This window comes from Terrapene carolina, unplaced genomic scaffold (genome assembly GCF_002925995.2).
Source record: "Terrapene carolina triunguis isolate 2854851 unplaced genomic scaffold, T_m_triunguis-2.0 Scaffold114, whole genome shotgun sequence".
Lineage (NCBI taxonomy): Eukaryota > Metazoa > Chordata > Testudines > Emydidae > Terrapene > Terrapene triunguis.
In genome coordinates, this window is record NW_020664465.1 from 285,218 (window position 1) to 304,552 (window position 19,335).

The following is a 19,335-nucleotide window of genomic DNA, read 5'->3' on the forward strand; positions in this document are numbered from 1 at the left end:
GGCTTTTATGGATAGTTTTTTCATTGTCTCATAATTATCTGCTGACTCTCTTTCCCCCAGACCCTCCCTATGAAGGACACAGGCAGCGGAAACCTCACCACCATCTCCCACATCCTCCTCCTGGGATTTGGGAACCTCAAGGAACTGTGGATCCCACTCTTTACTGGCTTCCTAGCTGTCTATATCATATCCATGGCCGCCAACCTCCTCCTGGTGGTGCTGGACCCCCATCTCCAGACCCCTATGTATTTCTTCCTCTCCAGCCTCTCCTGCCTGGAGATTGTCTCCACCTGCAACGTCTCCCCTGTGATGCTCACTGGTCTCCAGACAGGCAATGTGATGATATCTCTTGGTGGCTGCCTTGCGCAGCTCTATCTCTTCAGCGCCCTGGCCACCGTAGAGTACTTCCTGCTGGCAGCCATGTCTTCTGACCGGTATTTGGCCGTATGCCGCCCACTCCACTACCCTTCCCTCATGGACGGCAGGGTCTGCGGGCAGCTGGTGGTTGGGTCCTGGGTGGGCGGGTTCCTGTTCATGGGGATTGTGTCACTGTCGCTTATACCCTTGACCTTCTGCGGGTCCCGCGAGATAGACCACTACTTCTGTGATTTCCAGCCCCTCCTGGAGCTCTCCTGCACCAACACCTCCATGGTCCAGACGGTCACGTTCTTCCTGTCCTTCATCCCAGCCAACCCATTCCTCCTGACAGTCGCTTCTTACGTTTGCATCACCTGGGCTGTGCTGAGGGTCCCCTCTGCCTCGGGGAGACACAAAGCCTTCTCCACCTGCTCCTCCCACCTCACCGTGGTGACACTGTTCTACGGAACGCTGGTGGCCGTGTACATGTCCCCCAGGGACGGCACAGGGCTGAACCCCAGCAAGGCACTCTCCCTGCTCTACACAGTGCTCACCCCACTACTCAATCCCCTCGTCTACACTACAGCCTGAGGAACCAGGAGGTGAGCAAGGCCTGTGGGAGAGTTGCCAGGATGATCTCATTGGGGGGGGTTATGCCACTGGACGGTCTCCATCTCATGGCCCACCCAATAGCTGCTACTGCATGAGAGAGGCTTGGGGACACCACTACTGGGAATTCTAACAGGCTTCATTATCCTCATTCTACTGCTCCCTGATCATCATCCTCTGGGCCCTACTGACCCTGTAGGACTGCAATAGTCATTGCTGGTCTGTGCTAGCTCCTGCTTCTCTCCATTGTCCACAGCTGTGATCAGAGCTGTTGGGCTCTGATTGCTTCTACCAGCCTATGTTTGTAGCACCGGAGCCACCAAGTTCACTAGATCCATTGCTCTCTTCCAAAATCTGGATGCCAGCTGGAAGCAGGTGAATTTCTTCCATTCAGATAGGGAGAGGGTGAACAGAGCAGCATTCCCATTCATAGTGCATCCAAGCTGGAACCTACTGTAATCCACTGCTCATGCATCCATTATGAGGTGCTTCATACCCCAAAAGGGGCATGTTTAGGTGTGCAGGAGGTATAGCTAGGACTTCCCCAGTCCTGCATATTCACAAGCAGTGGTAGGGAAGGCCCATACAGGGCAAGCTGATCTTCCGCTGTAGATGTAGAAATTGCTGCTGCGCCTGATTATTTCCCCAATGCCCTTAGAAGGATATGTCCTTCACAAGCACATGTCAAAATTCGAGCTGGTTGAAACATTTCTGATGGGCTATTTCACTGAAATCCGCAGGAGTGTCAATTCTGATAAACATTTATTTAAAAAAAAAAAAAAGTTTTGCAATTTGTTTTATTTTATTTTATATTCTACTCTAAATTTGCCTCTGTGTTCCATTGACCTGAAACAAAGTTATTTCAAAAATTTCATTTGGCAGGAAACATCAAATTTCGATGGTTTGTTCCAATGCAAAACAAAAGCAGATTTCAAAATCACAGGACTTCACGCAAAATGGAAATGCCAGGCATAGGCACTGACTTTTATTTTTCCCTGTGGGTGCTCCAACCCCACTCCACCCTGAGGCCCCGCCCCCACCCCACTCCACTCCACTCCACTCCATCGGTGGCACTGATCAGCTGTTTGGTGGCACCACCGATTAGCTGTGATTTTTCTTCCATTGGTGCTCCAGCCCCGGAGTACCCATGAAGTCGGCGCCTATGATTCCAGGTCTTGCACAGACTAGTCAGAATGCTTTAAATTGTCATCTGATTTTGGTTATCTTCTTTTTTTGAGTGCTGAAACTTGCACTGAAACTGTACACATTCACCATCTTTCAAAACCAGGCCTGACATTTTCCAGTTAGGGGCCTAAATTTAAATCCCTAAATATGGGGCCTGATTTTCAGAGGGCCACTTCATTCAATGGGAGCGGTGGGTTCTCAGCACTTCTGAAAATCAGTATATACCTGGCCAATCAGCATTTAGTGCTAGACACTCAAGTTAAATACTTCCTCACCAGGAGCCAAAATGTAGCCCTACGTGAAGCCCCACAATGTGAACATAGGATCAGGTTTGGGGCCTCCAGAGTTGAAGGTTCAAGCCCCAAATATATGAACTCAGGTGTTGATGTAATAAGTTCTTCAGCAGACTCCCAGGCAGCTGCTACTTTGAAGAATGATCAGCCAGTGGCAGAGAGACTAAACAGGCATGTTAGCGTTCTGAGTCATAGATACAGTGCTAGGGCAAGCTACTTGTCTTCACTTTCATGGCCTAGCCCTGCCCAACCTGTTATCTTTAATTTGCTGTTGAGATGTTGACTCCCACCTCCGACTGGCCCAGGATGTCCGCCTCCATCGCCTGCTCGTTACATCTTCAAACGAGACCCTTTGTGCTGTCTCTCGTGTTGCCACGCATGCTTGGGAGAAGCTCCTGGTAAACAGCCAGAAACTACCTCATTATCATCTTTCAAATCCCTCCTTTCCCGTGATGTCTATAAAAAACCTGACAACGGTTAGGCCACTGGTTTGCCGAGACTACTGCCTGTCATGCTGACCAATACTGTCTCATAGTTGCCTTGCATTCTCCCATCTGTCTGTATCCATCTGTTCTCTCTTGTCTTATATTTAGATTGTAAGTTCTCTGGGACAGAGATAATTCTTTTGTTTTGTGTTTGTACAGTGCCTAACACCAGGGAGTCCTGGTCCATGAATGGGGCTCCTACTTGCTACTGTAATACAAATAAATAATAATAATACTTGATCAGGATTGTGTGACACAAAGAAAGAAGGACCTCTTTGTCAAGGGGGAATTCACACTTGGCGTGGTCAGATGGAATAGAGTGTAAGGCCAACCTGAGGGGATCATTTATGGTGGACTGGTGACATTATGGAAACTGATGTGAAAACAAGAGAGAGACCGGCCTTTGGGAAACAGATGTGTTGGCGTAATAGTTGTGATTTAGTGTCCAGGAACCTCCAAAGCCTGGGAGATCCTGAAAGAGACTTAGGCACCTAACTCCCATTGGTACTTTTGGCACCAGTGGTGTCTACATTTCTGGGGGCCCAAATTGAGATGACTTAGAGGCCAGATTTTCAGAGGTGTTGAGTGCCCGCAGCTCCAGTTCAAGCCAATGGGAACTGCAGGTGCTCATCACCTATCAAAATCAGGCCCATGGTGTATCAAGTTGGGCATGCAGCACACCTTCCTATCTACGGTCATATAAGGCCCCCTATTGCTATAGGATTGGAGCACCTCCCAATCTCTAATGTATTTATCCTCACCATGCCCCTGTGAGATAGGGAAGTGCTGTGTACAGATGGGCAACTGAGACATGCGGAAACAAATGGTCAAATTTTCAAAGGTGATTTAGGTGCCTAAACATGCAGATAGATGCCCAGAGGGATTTCCAAAAGTGCTCTGGGCCCAGATTCTCAAAGGGATTTAAGTGCCTAAATTAATGTCAATAGGAGTTAAGTGGCTGGGAGCTTTAGAAACCCACTAGGCATCGATATGCATCTTTAGGCACCCAAATACCTTTATTAATCTGGTTTGAAGTGACTTGCCCAAGGTCCCACTGCTGCCAGTGAATGGTTCCACGCTGAGCTCTGTATCCATACACCCTCTGAATTTGGCAGGTTCAAGATCCTAACCCAGCTCTGAATGTTACAATGGATAACAAAGTTGTGTGCTGCCTGGAAAAGGAAAGCTGCTCTGTTAGCGCCAGGCACATGCTGGGCGAGCCAGGATTAGAACCCTGGTCTTTCATCTCCAAAACAGAGCAGGAGCCTGCCACCTGCATTAAAAGACACTGCTAGGAACGGCCACTGCTAGCAAGCCCTTTGGCCCGTCTGCACATTCACCACTAGGTGGCAGTACCTTCTCTTACAACAGGGGTCGGCAACGTTTGGCACGCGGCTCGCCAGGGTAAGCACCCTAGCGGGCCGGGCCAATTTATTTACCTGCTGACGCGGCAGATTCAGCTGATCGTGGCCTCCACTGGCCGCGGTTCGCCATCCAGGGCCAATGGGGGTGGTGGGAAGTCGTGGCCAGCACATCCCTCACCCATGCCGCTTCCCACCACCCCCATTGGCCCAGGACGGCGAACCGTGGCCAGTGGGGGCTGTGATTGGCCGAACCTGCCATGTCAGAAGGTAAATAAACTGGCCGGGCCCGCTAGGGTGCTTACCCTGGTGAGCCGCGTGCCAAACGTTGCCGACCCCTGTCTTACAACATGGACACTGCCAGTGCACCAGAAACTGCTTCCTAGAATCCACACTGGGCTGACTCAGAATCTCACATCTAAACGCCCTGGGATTGTAGGCTGTTTGAAATGTGGGACCAAATTATGCAGTTGGAACCATTTGCCATTTTTCTAACAGTAGTGACAAGTAACACCCACTGGGAGGGAGTGGAGGCCTGGTCCTGAGATTCAATTCAATTCCCTGTGTGGAACATCATAGGGGTAAAAAGGGGATATTTAATGTTGATTTTCAGTAAGTTTTGGAACGCCGAGGAAGTTCCAGAAGATTGGAAGAAAGCAAATGTTGCATCAATGTTTAAAAAGAGCAAACAGGATGACGCGGTAATTACAAGTCTATCAGTCTGACATTGATCCCGGGCAAGATAATACAGTTGCTGATCCAGGACTCAGTTAACAAAGAATTAAAGGAGGGTAACATATCTAATGCCAATCAACACAGGTTTATGGAGGACCGATCCTCTCAAACTAACTTGATATCTTTTTATGATGAGATGACAAGTCTGATTGATAAAGGATGGACAGCGATGGTGTCCCTAGCCTCTGTTTGCTAGAAGCTGGGAATGAGCAACAGGGGATGGATCACTTGATGATTACCTATTCTGTTCATTCCCTCTGAGGCACTTGGTATTGGCCACTGCCAGAAGACAGGATATTGGGCTAGATGGACCTTTGGTCTGACCCAATATGGCCATTCTTATGTTCTTATGTCTCAAAATGTAACTGTAAATGTGGAATCATCATCAAACAGGTGGCTTTCTGGGGGGTCCCACAGGAATCCGTTCTTGGCCCTGCTCTAGTTAACATTTTTATCAATGACCTGGAAAAAAGCATGAAATCATCACTGATGAAATTTGCAGATGACAGAAAAAGTGGGGGAGTGGTAAATAATGAAGAGGATACACCGATACAGAGCTATTTGGATCACTTGGCAAACTTGGCATGCACAAACAATATGCATTTTAATATGGCTAAATGGAAATGTGTACATCTAGGAACAATGAATGCAGGCCACACTTACAGGATGGGGGACCCTATCCTGGGAAGCAGGGACTGAAAGATATTTGGGGGCATCATGGGGCGGGACTCACCCCTGCGGCACCTCCTGTCGGTCATCCGGGGAATTAGCTCTTCAACCCAGGAGCGCCCTCTGCAGGCCGGTGTCCCGCTTGCCGCTGGACCCGAGTCCCTCCTGGATCCCGGTGCCCCTTTCAGGCCGGAGTGCTGCTCCCTGGCAGTACTCTCACAGATCTGGGTCTCCCCTCCCCAGGGAACCCCCACCCTCTACCCCCACCTTGCCTCAGTCTATGGCCACTGCCAGTTATCACCTAGCCCCCGTTCCCTGGGGCAGACTGCAGCGTAAGTGCCACTCATCACCGGCAAGAGGGGTTTTGGACCTGCTGCCTCTGCCTGCCCTTGGGCTGCCGTCTGCAACCCCAGTAACTTCTTTGGGCCTTTAACAAGGCCTGCAGCCTGGGGGGTTTCTAGGCCGGAGCTCCCCAGCTCCTCTGGCCTTCCCCCGGCCCTGCTCCAGTTTTGGTACCCTCTCAGCTTCCAGGCAGCCAGGCCCTTCTCTCTCTACCGCTAGAGAGAGAGACTCTCTGTCTGGCTTCTGGTCCCAGCCCTCTTATAAGGGCCAGCTGGGCCCTCATTAAGCCAGCCTCAGCCTGATTGGGGCGTGGCCCCCAGCTAAGGCTGCTTTCCCTAATCAGCCCCGCTTTTCCTTCCCTGCCACAGCCCTCTCCCTGGGCTGTTTTAAGCCTTTTAAGGCAGGAGCGGGTGACCACCCCGCTACGGGGGTCATGGTGAACACAAGCTCTCCATTTGATGCTGGGGCCAAAGGGGTTAATGCGATCCTGGGATGCATAAACAGGGGAATCTTGAGTAGGGGCAGAGCGGAGAGGTGATTTTACCTCTGTATCAGGCAATGGGGTTATCACTGCTGGAATCCTGCTGTCCAGTTGTGGTGCCCGCAATTCAAGAAGGATGTTGATAATCGGAGAGAGGCTTGAGATTGATTGAATGTTTAGAAAACACGCCTTATAGTGTGTCATAAATATAAAGGGAAGGGCAACAACCTTTATATATGCAGTAACATAAAATCCCTCCTGGCCAGAGGTACAGAATCACTTTACCTGTAAGGGGTTAAGAAGCTCAAATAACCTGGTTGGCACCTGACCAAAAGGACCAATAAGGAAAGAAGATACTTTCAAATCAGGGGTGGGGGTGGGGGAAGAGGTTTTGTTTGTGCGCTCTTTGTTGGTTCCCTCTCTGGACGGAGAGAGAGACCAAGCAGGTAAACCATCTCTTGAAAACATACCTGAAATGATATATCTAAGATTACAAAAATTGTAAGTAAGAGCAAGGAAATGCGTTAGATTATCTTTTGTTTTATCTTGTGAATTTTCCCTATGCTAAGAGGTAATTTCATTCCTGTTTTGTAACTGGAAAGCAGAGTCAGAGGGGAATCTTTTTAAATCTTTTTATTTACCCTGTAAAGTTACCTTCCATCCTGATTTTACAGGTGTGATTCTTTTACTTTTTTTTTTTAATAAAATTCTTTTTTTAAGAACGTGATTGATTTTCAGTGTCCTAAAAACCAAGGGGTTTGATCTGTGCTCACATTGTAACCAATTGGTCGGTATATTATTCTCAAGCCTCCCCAGGAAAGGGGGAGAAGGGGCTTGGGGGAATATTTTAGGGAAACAGGGACTCCAAGTGGCCCTTTTCCTGAATTTTCGTCCAAATCACTTGGTGGTGGCAGCAATACCGTCCAAGGACAAGGAAAGGATTTGTGCCTTGGGGAAGTGTTAACCTAAGCTGGTAGAAATAAGCTTAGGGGGTCTTTCATGTGGGTCCCCACATCTGTACCCCAGAGTTCAGAGTGGGGAGGGAACCCTGGCATAGAGCGACTCAAAGAGTGCGATCTACTTTGCTTAACAAAGAGAAGGTTAAGGGGTGACTTGATCACAGTCAGTAAGGACATGGGGAACAAATAGTTAATAATGGGCTTTTCAGTCCAGCAGAGAAAGGTCTCACATGATCCAAGGGCTGAATGTTGAAGCTTGACAAATGCTGACTGGAAAGAAGACGTCAATTTTAACAGTGAGGGTTATTAACCATTGGGACAACTTACCAAGGGCTGGGGTGGATTCTCCATCATGGACAATTTTTAAATCCAGATGGGATGTTTTGGTAAAAGTGCTGCTCTAGGGATTATATGGGAGCAGTTCTCTGGCCTGGATGATCATAGTGGTCCCTTCCACCCTTGAAGTCTATGAATCTATGAATCACCAGCCCTGTGGTAGGTACAGCTGCCGGCTAGAATACCAAGGAAACATTGCTAGGGACTGAAGGGCATCAGCAGAGGTGGGGAGCCGGGGGGAGCCGGGGCTGGGACAGCAGCGAGCTGCAGGTCAGAATTGAGGGGCACTGGGAGAGGTGAACGGCACTGGCTAGTCTAACTTTAGCAGCAGGTGTAGCTGCTGTTCCTAGTACGAGCACTGACGACCACATGAGGAGGATATTTCTGGCCATTGTTTTCACTGCTGCTGCTCACTTCCCGTAACTTCAAAGCAGGAGCCAAGGGACATAGATGGAGCTGTATGTAATTGTGACCCGCCCCTCCCCCCCCACACACACACACACCTGGGGACCACAGAGCCAGTTCTGCCCAGTCTAACAAGGGTAGCCAGTCTGTAATTAGCCCAGCACTTCACTGGCAGCAGCAAGCTTGGGATGCAGTGGCAGAAGGAAATGCCAGTCAGCTGGGCCCACGCACGGACAATCGACAACTCAGTGTGGATGGCATGGGATTTCATTCAGATCATAAGCCTGGTTCATAGGCCACCGCTCCCTGCCACCACACTACAGACACGTCCTCCCCAGTGGCCAGGGCCGTCCTTAGGATTTATGGGGCCCTAAGCAGTATTATTAAACTGGTGCTCCTATCTCTGATGGCAGCTCGGGCAGGGAGGGACGAGGCAGCAAAGAATACCGAGCCGCCCGGCCCGCCTCTTCGGGTGGCAGAGAGTCACAGTTCCCCGCAGAGACCCCCATACCCTCTCCCTCACGCAGAATGTACGACGCCGGTGCATTTGGCTCTGTGAATACAGCCCCTGCCTAAGGAGACTGCAGCGCATGCTGGGTGTGCAGGAGCTGACCCGCTCTTACCTGCTGTCATGGGCAGTGGGTGAAGCTGCCGCTAGCTCCCCAGCCCACCTCTTCTGCCTGTGGCCCCACCCATACTCCACTCCCACTCTGCCCAGGCCCCGCCCTCTCCCCACCGTCTCCCTCCTTGCTTCCCTTCCCTCCCTGCTCACTCCCTTCCAGCCAAATCCCTGAACCCAGATGAAGCAAATGACATTTGAAAAAACTACTCTTCTGCAATTTCTTTCTAAAGAAAATGTAGCATGTTTTCCACTGAATGTCAGATGGTGAAGACTGGACATGCAGAAGGTACCTAATTAAAAGCACTAAACTTGGGAATAAAAAAATATCAGTCACAGGTTTTTTGATATGCCCTGAAGTTTGTCAGAGATTTATTTGCAAAAACTTTGTAGTAAGGGCAAGTCAGCTGTCTTGCTGAATACAACATTAAATATTATGGAATACATGATGCAGCTCTTCTCTGTTTTACATTTTCTTAATCAGTATTTTTAAGCTGATTTTATATTTTAAATGTACTCTTAAGCCTTCATAAAGTAATCATTCCAGATTACTACATATTTAACTCACTGAAACAAAGACATTATTTTAAATTAATCAGTCACAGAAGTTTAGTGTGTTCATAACAATGTTCACTGCTTTTAGAAAAAGGGAACACTAATTTACTTTGTGTGATCTCCATAACTATAGACATGTTTATAAAAGTTCACCAACTTTAAAAATATGTTTCCAAAGATTTTAGGCATAACAAATGATTTTATATCTTACTAAGATACTGATTTTGCTGGAGGGTTCTTTTAAAACTAGTTCATCAAATAGTCAGAAGTAAGGAAGGGGAAACTTGTTTGTCCAGCTATCTGGAAGGAAAAGGGTGTTGTCTCTTTAAGGGCTCTCTTCAACAGGGGGGTGAAGGGAGAAAGGGATGGACAGAAAGGACAGGAAGACAAGTACTCCTCGTTCTTTTAAAAATTAAAATGTGTATTTTAGATAAGGATGGTCTTTTAAAGGATTTATTTAAAAAACTATATATCTGAAGATCCAAGCATTTAAGGCTAACAATGAATACTCAAAAAAGCAACAGAGGGTCCTGTGGCACCTTAAGCTTTCGTGGGTGAATGCCCACTTCATCAGACGCAAGTCACTTATGCTCCAATACTTCTGTTAGTCTTAAAGGTGCCACAGGACCCTCTGTTGCTTTTTACAGATTCAGACTAACACGGCTACCCCTCTGATACTTAATGAATACTCAGATTGTGCATCTAAAAATCTATGCAAGGATTTTTTAGAGATGTGTTTTTATAATCTTCACCAACACACTAATGAAATATTTTTAAAGTAAATTTTAAACTAAGGTCCTGTAAACTAACATGTTCTGAGTAAATGCACAACTGTTTTTGTCAGTAAATTCAGAAACTGACTGTATATACCTGGGGATTGAAAAATGACTGTTAAATGGCTTCATTACCACTTGAATGGCTCTTTAGCAGTTTCAGTGTTGTGCTAATAGGTCTGGCAGGCTGGAAGGCTTTTTCACTTTTAAGGGCTTGTCTACACTGGCACTTTACAGCGCTGCAACTGTCTCGCTCAGGGGTGTGAAAAAACACACCCCTGAGCGCAGCAAGTTTCAGCGCTGTAAAGTGCCAGTGTAGATAGGGTGACCAGACGTCCTGATTTTATTGGGACTGTCCCGATATTTCCTTGTTTGTCCCGCGTCCCGACCGATGTGCAGTCGGGACACTGGACAAACAAGGAAATGCTCCGGAGCCCGGAAGTGCTCGCGCTCCGCCCCCGCCCCGACTCCGCCCCCTCTTCCCCCCATTGGTTCCCTCCCCAAATCCCCGCCTCTTCCCCAGGCTTACCATTCCTCCTCCCTCCACAAGCGCTGGAGGGAGGCCCGGGAGACGCAGGGGAAGCACGGGGCCAGGGTGAGTGAGAGTCCGGCCTGACCCCGAGCAGGCAGGACTCAGTCGGGCGGTAGGGAGAGTAGGGGGGTGGCCCGCAGGGCCAGGCGGTGGCTGTTCTCCCCCCCCCGGGCAGCGGGACTCGGGAGCAGCGACTGCTGCAGCTCCCACTGCCGCGGCGGGAGGAAGCGGCCGATGGCCAAGCTCGGTGGCTGCGGCTGTGGGCTCTGGTGCCAGGGCCCGAACCCCCCGGAGCCAGGGCCTGCTGTGGGGACTCAGCAGCGCACACGCTGCGCCCAGCCCCTGGCCAGTTGCGTCTGGGCTGCTGCCCAGCTGGTGCTATCCTGCGGCGGCCCCGGGGCGGAGGCATCGGCAGCCAAGGCCCGTTTGTTCCCCTGCGGGACCCGAGCAGCACGGGGGGGCTGAGGCCTGCTGCCCCCACTCCGGGGCCGCCGTGGGATAGCACCAGCTGAGCAGCCAGCCAAGACGTGACTGGCCAGGGACTGGGCGCAGTGTGCGCGCTGCTGGGTCCCCGCAACAGGCCCAGGCTCGGGGGTTTGGGCCCTGGCACCAGAGCCGCAGCCACCGAGCGCCATGGCCGCTTCCTCTCCCGAGTCCCGCTGCCCGGGGGGGGAGAACAGCCGCCCCCCCTACTCTCCCTACCGCCCGACTGAGTCCTGCCTGCTCGGGGCCAGGCCGGAATCTCACTCACCCTGGCCCCGCGCTTCCCCTGCGTCTTCTCGGCCTCCCTCCAGCGCTTGTGGAGGAAGGGTGGGTTGTTTTTTTTTTGCCCTGCCCCCCCCCCGCCCCCCCCCGCGGCATGGCCTCTCCCCCCTCCCTCCCCCCGGCGTCCCGATATTTGACTTGGGTGATCTGGTCACTCTAAGTGTAGACAGTGCACCAGTGCTGGGAGCTACGCCCCTCGCGGTGGGTTTTTTTTAGAGTGCTGGGAGAGCTCTCTCCCAGAGTTGGTACCATGATTACAAGGCACCTTTAATGAAGACGTGCCCTAAGTTACTAGATCCCCTCCGGAGGAAGACTCACCAGGCTGCAGCAGCCAGCTGTGGTGATAGCCTGCAGGAAGGGTAAGAACAGCGATAGGAAAAACGGAAGGGTGGACATTAAAACCCAGGGGTGCCCCAAATTTTTGGGTGCCCTACACAGCTGTGTATGCCTAAGGACAGCCCTGCTGGTGGCCACACTCCCCAGCCACCTCTACCTAACCCAGTGCTACGGCCTCCTCTGCCCGTGCTAACCCACCTCCCTGACCTGCTCATCACAGCCCCAGGCCTTGCTAGTCCACCATCTCGTCCTGCTCCACTCTCATTACACACCACCTTCACCTTCTCCATTCTGGCTTCCTCACAGCCCCATCCTGCTCCACCAGTGTTAATCCATCTTTTCATCCAGCTGCTACCCCTGCCCTAACCCACTGCCCCCATCTGCTCCACCCATGCTAACTCACTGCCTGGCTGATAGCAGGGGGCGATTTGTCAGGATTGAAGGCCATTGGCAGAGATACAGAGGGATGGGTGGGGAGAAATAGGCCATAAAATATTACCCGTAGTGAGTACAATGTGATTTGACAATACGTACTTTGTGAAATAAGCTGCATTTTTCTATGTGTACAGGAAGGCAATGGAGCTAGAGTCGAGGTTCCTATGTTTGTTTGTTTGTTTCTTAATTACTTGCTAGAGTATTTATTGAAATAATACCTCAGGGAGAAAAAGAGTTTGTTCCATTTGAAGAAATAATCCCATCCCAACAATTCTTTTTAATATTTTTGGGTTCCATGAAGAGACTTAATCAAACGTAACTCCATGTTAATGCATTGTGTGTGCTCTGGGGCCTATAGTGCTAACAGATCATGAAGATTCTCCCTTAGCTCTAGGGAAATGGTCTGTGGAGGGAACTGAGGCTAGATTGGGACATCTAGAGTGTAGGACTTGAAACAATGTTGGGGGTATGAAAAACTAGCCACAGAGAAACAAACAGTCTTCTTGGGTGTTCTCCAGAATCTCAGATTTCATTTGGGGACGTGGGCGGGGTTACTGTTATGGTAGAGAAGGAAACCTTCAAAATGTGATCTGAGAGTGACTGATGCAGGGAACATTGAATCTATTTCCCCATGTTAAGTATCCTCACACCTTCTTGTCAAACTGTCTCAAATGGGCTATCTCGATTATCACTACAAAAGTGTTTTTTTTCTCCTGCTGATAATAGCTCATCTTAATTAATTAACCTCTTAGAGTGGGTAGGGCAACTCCCACCTTTTCATGTTCTCTGTATGTATATATATCTCCTCACTATATGTTCCATTCTATGCATCCGATGAAATGGGTTTTAGCCCATGAAAGCTTATGCTCAAATAAATTTGTTAGTCTCTAAGGTGCCACAAGTACTCCTGTTCTTGATGCAGGGAAGTCTGCAGAGAGCCTGAAGCAATAGCTTTAGGTGTGAACTGTCCCATTCATTTCCATGTGTCAGATGCCATATTTGCAATACTAGCTAACTGCTCAGAGCAAATGCAGCAACAGCTCTATGTGCCATTCCTCAGTCCCCTCTGAGCTAGCCATACCATAGGGATGGATTGCAACTGGTGCCTTAAAGGGAGAAGGTCTATATCCCATTCCTTGACACATGCACACCCCTGAGCCAGCCAGTCCTCAGCTGGGGCTGAATTTCACTTGGTATCCTAGAGGCAAAAGGCTCTGTAGTCTGTTGCCCAACCTCTCTGGAGGAGCCATTCATGCTGATCTGGAACTAGATTGGGGACCGAGAGGTGAAGGCTCCATATTCCATTCCCCAGATGCTCTGAGTACTAAAGCTAACTGGGGGGAAAAAATTGTCTACCATACTGGCCTCATTTCTACATGACTAGAAGACAGATTTGCCACATGTGCTATGAACATTGTCAAGTTTTTAGGAATGGAATTTTTGCAGCCAGCCAGTCAATCTGTGGAACTCTTTGCCAGAGGATGTTGTGAAGGCCAAGACTAATACAGGATTCAAAAAAGAACTAGATAAGTTCATGGAGGGTAGGTCCATCAACGGCTATTAGCCAGGGATGGTATCCCTAGCCTCTGTTTGCCAGGAATGGAAGACAGGGGATGGATCACTTGATGATTACCTGTTCTGTTTTATTCCCTCTGAAGCACATGGCATTGGTCACTGTCGAAAGACATGATACTGGGCTAGATGGACCTTTGGTCTGACCCGGTATGGCTGTTATTATGTTCTTAAATGTTCTAGTACCACCTCCCTCCCCATACACACATATAGCCATTAATTAATGTTCATATAAACAAGAGCATCAGTAACTTTATTTAAAGCCTCCAGTAATTTCATTTATTATAGCTGGATTATGGGCATGGGGCTACTAATAAGAATCATCTCATAAAAACTGACTGAGCTACTTCATAGTTAATATGGACAAACTAAAACTACACACAAAGTAAAACTACACACAATCCTACATGATTGATAAAATATTCCAAGGCCATTGTCCAAAATAAGGGTTTTAAACCATTTCAAATACCACTAGGGAAGTTGGCTTGTATTTGAAAGTGAGAAAAACCCAACACTGTTATTATTTCCTTTGGGTCATGGCCCTTTTCCTTTTTCACTCAGTGAAACTGGAGAGTTAAAAATGTGGGTCCTTCCATCCTACAAGGTTCACTCTCAATCTCAGAGCTATATATTTAGGATTGGAAGGTTTAGATTTTTATCCGTAAATGTCAATTTCACTGCATACACACACTGATGAAAAAATATTTCCAGCAATAAAAATAGAAATTCACAGCTCAGCAAAGAAAACTGCTGCTTGAAAACTTATTTGAGTGTGATTTAGGGATATTCACTTTGTATATTTTGACATATGATGTTGACTGTTTGTGTTTTAACGGTTATAGAGCTTTACCTTTCTGAATCTTGTCTGCAGTCATTAAATAATTGTCTGTCCTATTACACAATGATGAAAATTTAAATTGATAATCTGATTTATCCATCAAAATTATAAAACAATAAAAACTGAATTCTGACAAGCCTAATATATTATGTCTTGGATTTTCAAAGGTGCCTAAGGGAATTAGGCACTCAGATCCCCTCTAAAATCTCAGCCTGCATAGATGTAATTGAAGCCCTCTGAACTCATTGAGAAAACCTCTTATTCCCATGTGACAGGAGAGTGTAATAAAGACTGATCAAACACTGTTACAACCAATCCTTGCTGGGATACAGTTGGCACCCAAACACACCGCACAGTTATCAACTGTGCTACAGTTATGGATCGGCTGGGTGGGGACTGTGCAGCATTAAGTCTGCCATATTGGACCGGGAAATGATTATCCAGACATGTTAGCGACAAATCTGTTGGCAACGGGTTGTCTGGAAGGCCACGTTGTGATCATTATGGTAGATCACAGAGTTGTGTCTCTGTACCTGATAATTAGGGCCCTACCAAATTCATGGCCGTGAAAAAGAAGTCACAGACCGTGAAATCTGCTCTCCCCTATGAAATCTGATCTTGTGTGTGTTTTACCCTATACTATACAGATTACACGGGGGAGACCAGCGTTTCTCAAACTGGGGGTCCCCATCCAAAAGGGAGTCAGAAGGTTATGGGGGGGTCACGGTATTGCCACCCTTACTTCTGCACTGTCTTCAGAGGTGAACGGCTGGAGAATGGCGGCTGCTGGCAGAGGGCCCAGCTCTGAAGGCAGCAGCACGGAAGTAAGGGTGGCAATACCATACCATGCCATTCTTACTTTGGCGCTGCTGATGGCAGTGCTGCCTTCAAATCTGGACATCCAGCCAGTAGCTGCCGCTTTCTAGCCACCCAGCTGAAGGTAGCCCCATTGCCAGCAGCAGCGCAGAAGTGAGGGTGGCAATACTGCAACCCCCCTACAATAATTTTGTGACCCCCCTCACAACCGCCTTTTGGGTCAGGACCCCCACAGTTACAACATCATGACATTTCAGATTTAAATATCTGAAATAATGAAATTTACGATTTTTAAAATCCTATGACCGTGAAATTGACTGTGAATTTGGTAGCCCTACTAATAATCCTAGCTACTGTCCCTGAGGGCAAACTGAGCCTCACTAAACACACTGCACCGCAAACCTTGTAGAACTACTATAAGGTACTAACCCTAAATACACCCCGGTGTTCAGTCCTGACTGCCCCAATTCTTAGCAATACCACAAAGCAGCGAGCAGGCCCTTAGGTATTTCTGGTGGCCCCCCATTTCAGATCACTTGTTAGAAGGCAGCAGGGGGACCTCGGTAGGCGGTTGGGGTTGGGGTTGTCACTGAATTTCATGTTGCGGTGGAACAAGATTCATAGATTCATAGATTCTAGGACTGGAAGGGACCTCGAGAGGTCATCGAGTCCAGTCCCCTGCCCGCATGGCAGGACCAAATACTGTCTAGACCATCCCTGATAGACATTTATCTAACCTACTCTTAAATATCTCCAGGGATGGAGATTCCACAACCTCCCTAGGCAATTTATTCCAATGTTTAACCACCCTGACAGTTAGGAACTTTTTCCTAATGTCCAAGATGATTTACTTGCCCAGGTCCAGCTGGTACTGCCATATGTAGATTTTCTCACTGGGCTGCAGGGTCAGGCTGACAGACTCTTCCACCTCGGTGGCCTCGCTCCAGTCCTCCTGCTTCGTGTTGACGCTTTTCCTGCCATATTGAGCGGTGAGGGAGAACTGGTATTTGGCAATGGCTTCGGTGAGGGCTCCTGACTGGTATGATGCCGAGATACTCACGCTCCAGTTGTGCTCAACACTGCTCATCTTCTGCTTGGTGTAGCCCACCTTCCAGGTGATCTTCTTGTTCCAGGTGATGGGCATGTTGGAATCATTGGCGATGGTCTTTATGGCCTCCCAGGTGCCGAAAGCTGAACCCTGGGTGATAGCCAACCCACCAGGTAGGAAGTTGGTCACATCAGGGTGGAAGGAATAGGTTATGGCAACCAGGTTTTTGTTGAAATTGATAGTTCAGTAGTACTGGATCCCCCATTCATCATGGGGCTTCACAAAGTAAGAATAGTCCTTGATACCCCAGTGCTAGAGGCCATCTCTGCAGGATGGGTGGAGGCTGCATTCAACAGCATCAGAATCAGTGTTCATGTTGGTGATCCTGCGGTAGACACCCTTGCTTTGGAAGGTGATGTAGAAGTACCCAAAGGCTGAGAGATAATGGTCTCCTCCCTGGCAGATGGGATGGAGATTGTACACTATGTCATCCATGTTCATTTTGGATACACGGCGATAAGCCCCTCCTCTGATGTTGTAGAAGAGGTCATCCTGGTGGGCAAGATAGTGCTCCCCGCCCTGGCAGGATGGGTGCAGACTATACACGTTCAGATCTTTGCCTTGGTTGAAATTGGTCGACCTTATGTAGCAGCTCAGGTCTGAGCGGACGATGTAGTAATATTCGTTCACCCCACAGAAATAGACTCCCAGGGCTTTGCTCCTGGGGACTATTGCAGGCATGGTGTTCGGCACTAGAAGATAAAATTGTTTCTTCCTATGAATTATTTGTACTGCAGTAGCACCTAGAGGTCCCCGCTGCGATCAGGGCCCTATTCTGCTAGGCATTTTACATACACGTAGTAAGAGAGGGTCCCGGCCCAGAAGAGATTACAATCTACATAAGCCAGCATTGTGGGGTCTACAAACCCACAGTGGGCAGGAAAGGGTAAATGAGCTGCTGTGGGCACCAACATCCATTCCTCACTACATCTGAAGAGAAGAGTGAGGGGAGATTTGATAGCAGCCTCCAACTACCTGAAGGGGGGTTCCAAAGAGGATGGAGCTAGGCTGTTCTCAGTGGTGGTAGATGACAGAACAAGGAGCAATGGTCTCAAGTTGCAGTGCGGGAGGTCTAGGTTGGATATTAGGAAAAACTATCTTACTAGGAGGGTGGTGAAGCATTGGAATGGGTTACCTAGGGAGGTGGTGGAATCTCCATCCTTAGAGGTTTTTAAGGCCTGGCTTGACAAAGCACTGGCTGGGATGATTTAGTTGGTGTTGGTCCTGCTTTGAGCAGGGGGTTGGACTAGATGACCTCCTGAGGTCTCTTCCAACCCTAATCTTCTATGATTCTATGAATCTATGATTTGCAATAGGGTGTCAGGCTTGGAGCAAGGGGTTAAAAGGGCAGAGCCCAGCTCAGCCGGGGGCTGACTGGGAAGGAGAGCAGATTTCCAGTTCTCACTCTGCGAGAGGAGTCAGGGACTGCTTGAGAGGCTGCTGGGAAGGTACGCCCGATATGGCGCTATCATTCTTTTGATTTGCTGATGGTGACTTGTCTGTGGTTGTGGGGACAGGTGGTGCCTGGCCGAAAGAGGGTGACTGCCCAATAAAATCCCCTTTTGGTTCTTTACACCTGACTGAGGCCTCGATAGTGATTTGTCTTGTGCACAGCAGGGAGCCAGGTCACAGCAGCACAGATAAAGGAAGGATTATTCTGCCCACTTTACAGATGAAGAACTGCCGAGATTTGTGACGAGTGTTTTTGGGTGTCTGACCTGAGGCATCTTCAAGGGAACTGGTAAATGCTCAGCATTCACCCTCTCAAAATCAGTCCTTTCAGGTTCCTCAAGTCAGACACCCAGACTCCCTACTCGTTTGGAAAATCTTGGGCAGAGGGATTAAGGCTGAACTTTTCAAAACTGCCTGAGGGAACCGGATGCCCCATTCTCATTCATTGGAATGGGAATGAGGCATCCAAACCCCTTGGGCCCTTTAAAAATCTCAGCCTGAGTGATTTGTCCAAGGTCACACAAGGAGTCTATGATGGTCAGGAATTAGACCCTGATCTTGTGAGCCTCAGTCTAGTGCTTTGCCCAAAAGATTACGTTTCCTCTCCTCATCTTCTGCTGTCCAATGAACTGATGCGTTCCCACGATTTTCTAGATGTCACATTTGTTGGCTAGGAATTTCCTCTTTTTTACAAAAGAAAGTGTTTAAAATAATTCATATATGGGAAACAACTCCTGTGAAGAACAAGGGCTCCTGTGGCCTCTCTCTTGGCTCTAATTCCCCTGGAGATGAACAAAGACCATTCTCCAGTGCTGTCGAACCAGCAACTCTTGTCGGAGGGGGGAAGACTAATGGATCAGGACTCTTCTGAGGCCATTTAGCAAGACTTCTTTTAGAAAAGGAGGCGATTAACTAGATAACAGGCATTTTATTCTATTTTAACCAATAGCCTGAAGAAGATGGTTGCATTACTAACTGTTGCAGGATCATTGCTATACCAATAATAATGGCTTATAAACTGGCCCCTACCCCAGAATGAGGCCTGGGGCACTAGGATTTGGGCTGGGAAGAGCAGGACTAGACTATACCATGTCAAGAAGAACAAAACTTTTCCCTTCTCTAGGTACATTTTAGGATCCCCAAACCCTCTGCATCATTAAAGCTGACGTTTTAAAAAACGCCTGGGAGTTCAGGTGCCCAATTTGGGGTCCCTTGGGCCTGATTTTCAGGGGATATTTGCACTCACAACTCCACTGACAATAGCTGGGGTTTGGGGTGATCAGTACTTCTAAAAAGGAACCCACAGTCACTTGGGGC

General features: G+C 48.5%; 1 pseudogene; it reads left to right on the top strand.

The window, feature by feature from the left end:
- The first annotated feature begins 342 nt into the window (after positions 1-342).
- Positions 343-1,064, top strand: LOC113406644 (annotated as a pseudogene).
- The last annotated feature ends 18,271 nt before the right edge of the window (positions 1,065-19,335 follow it).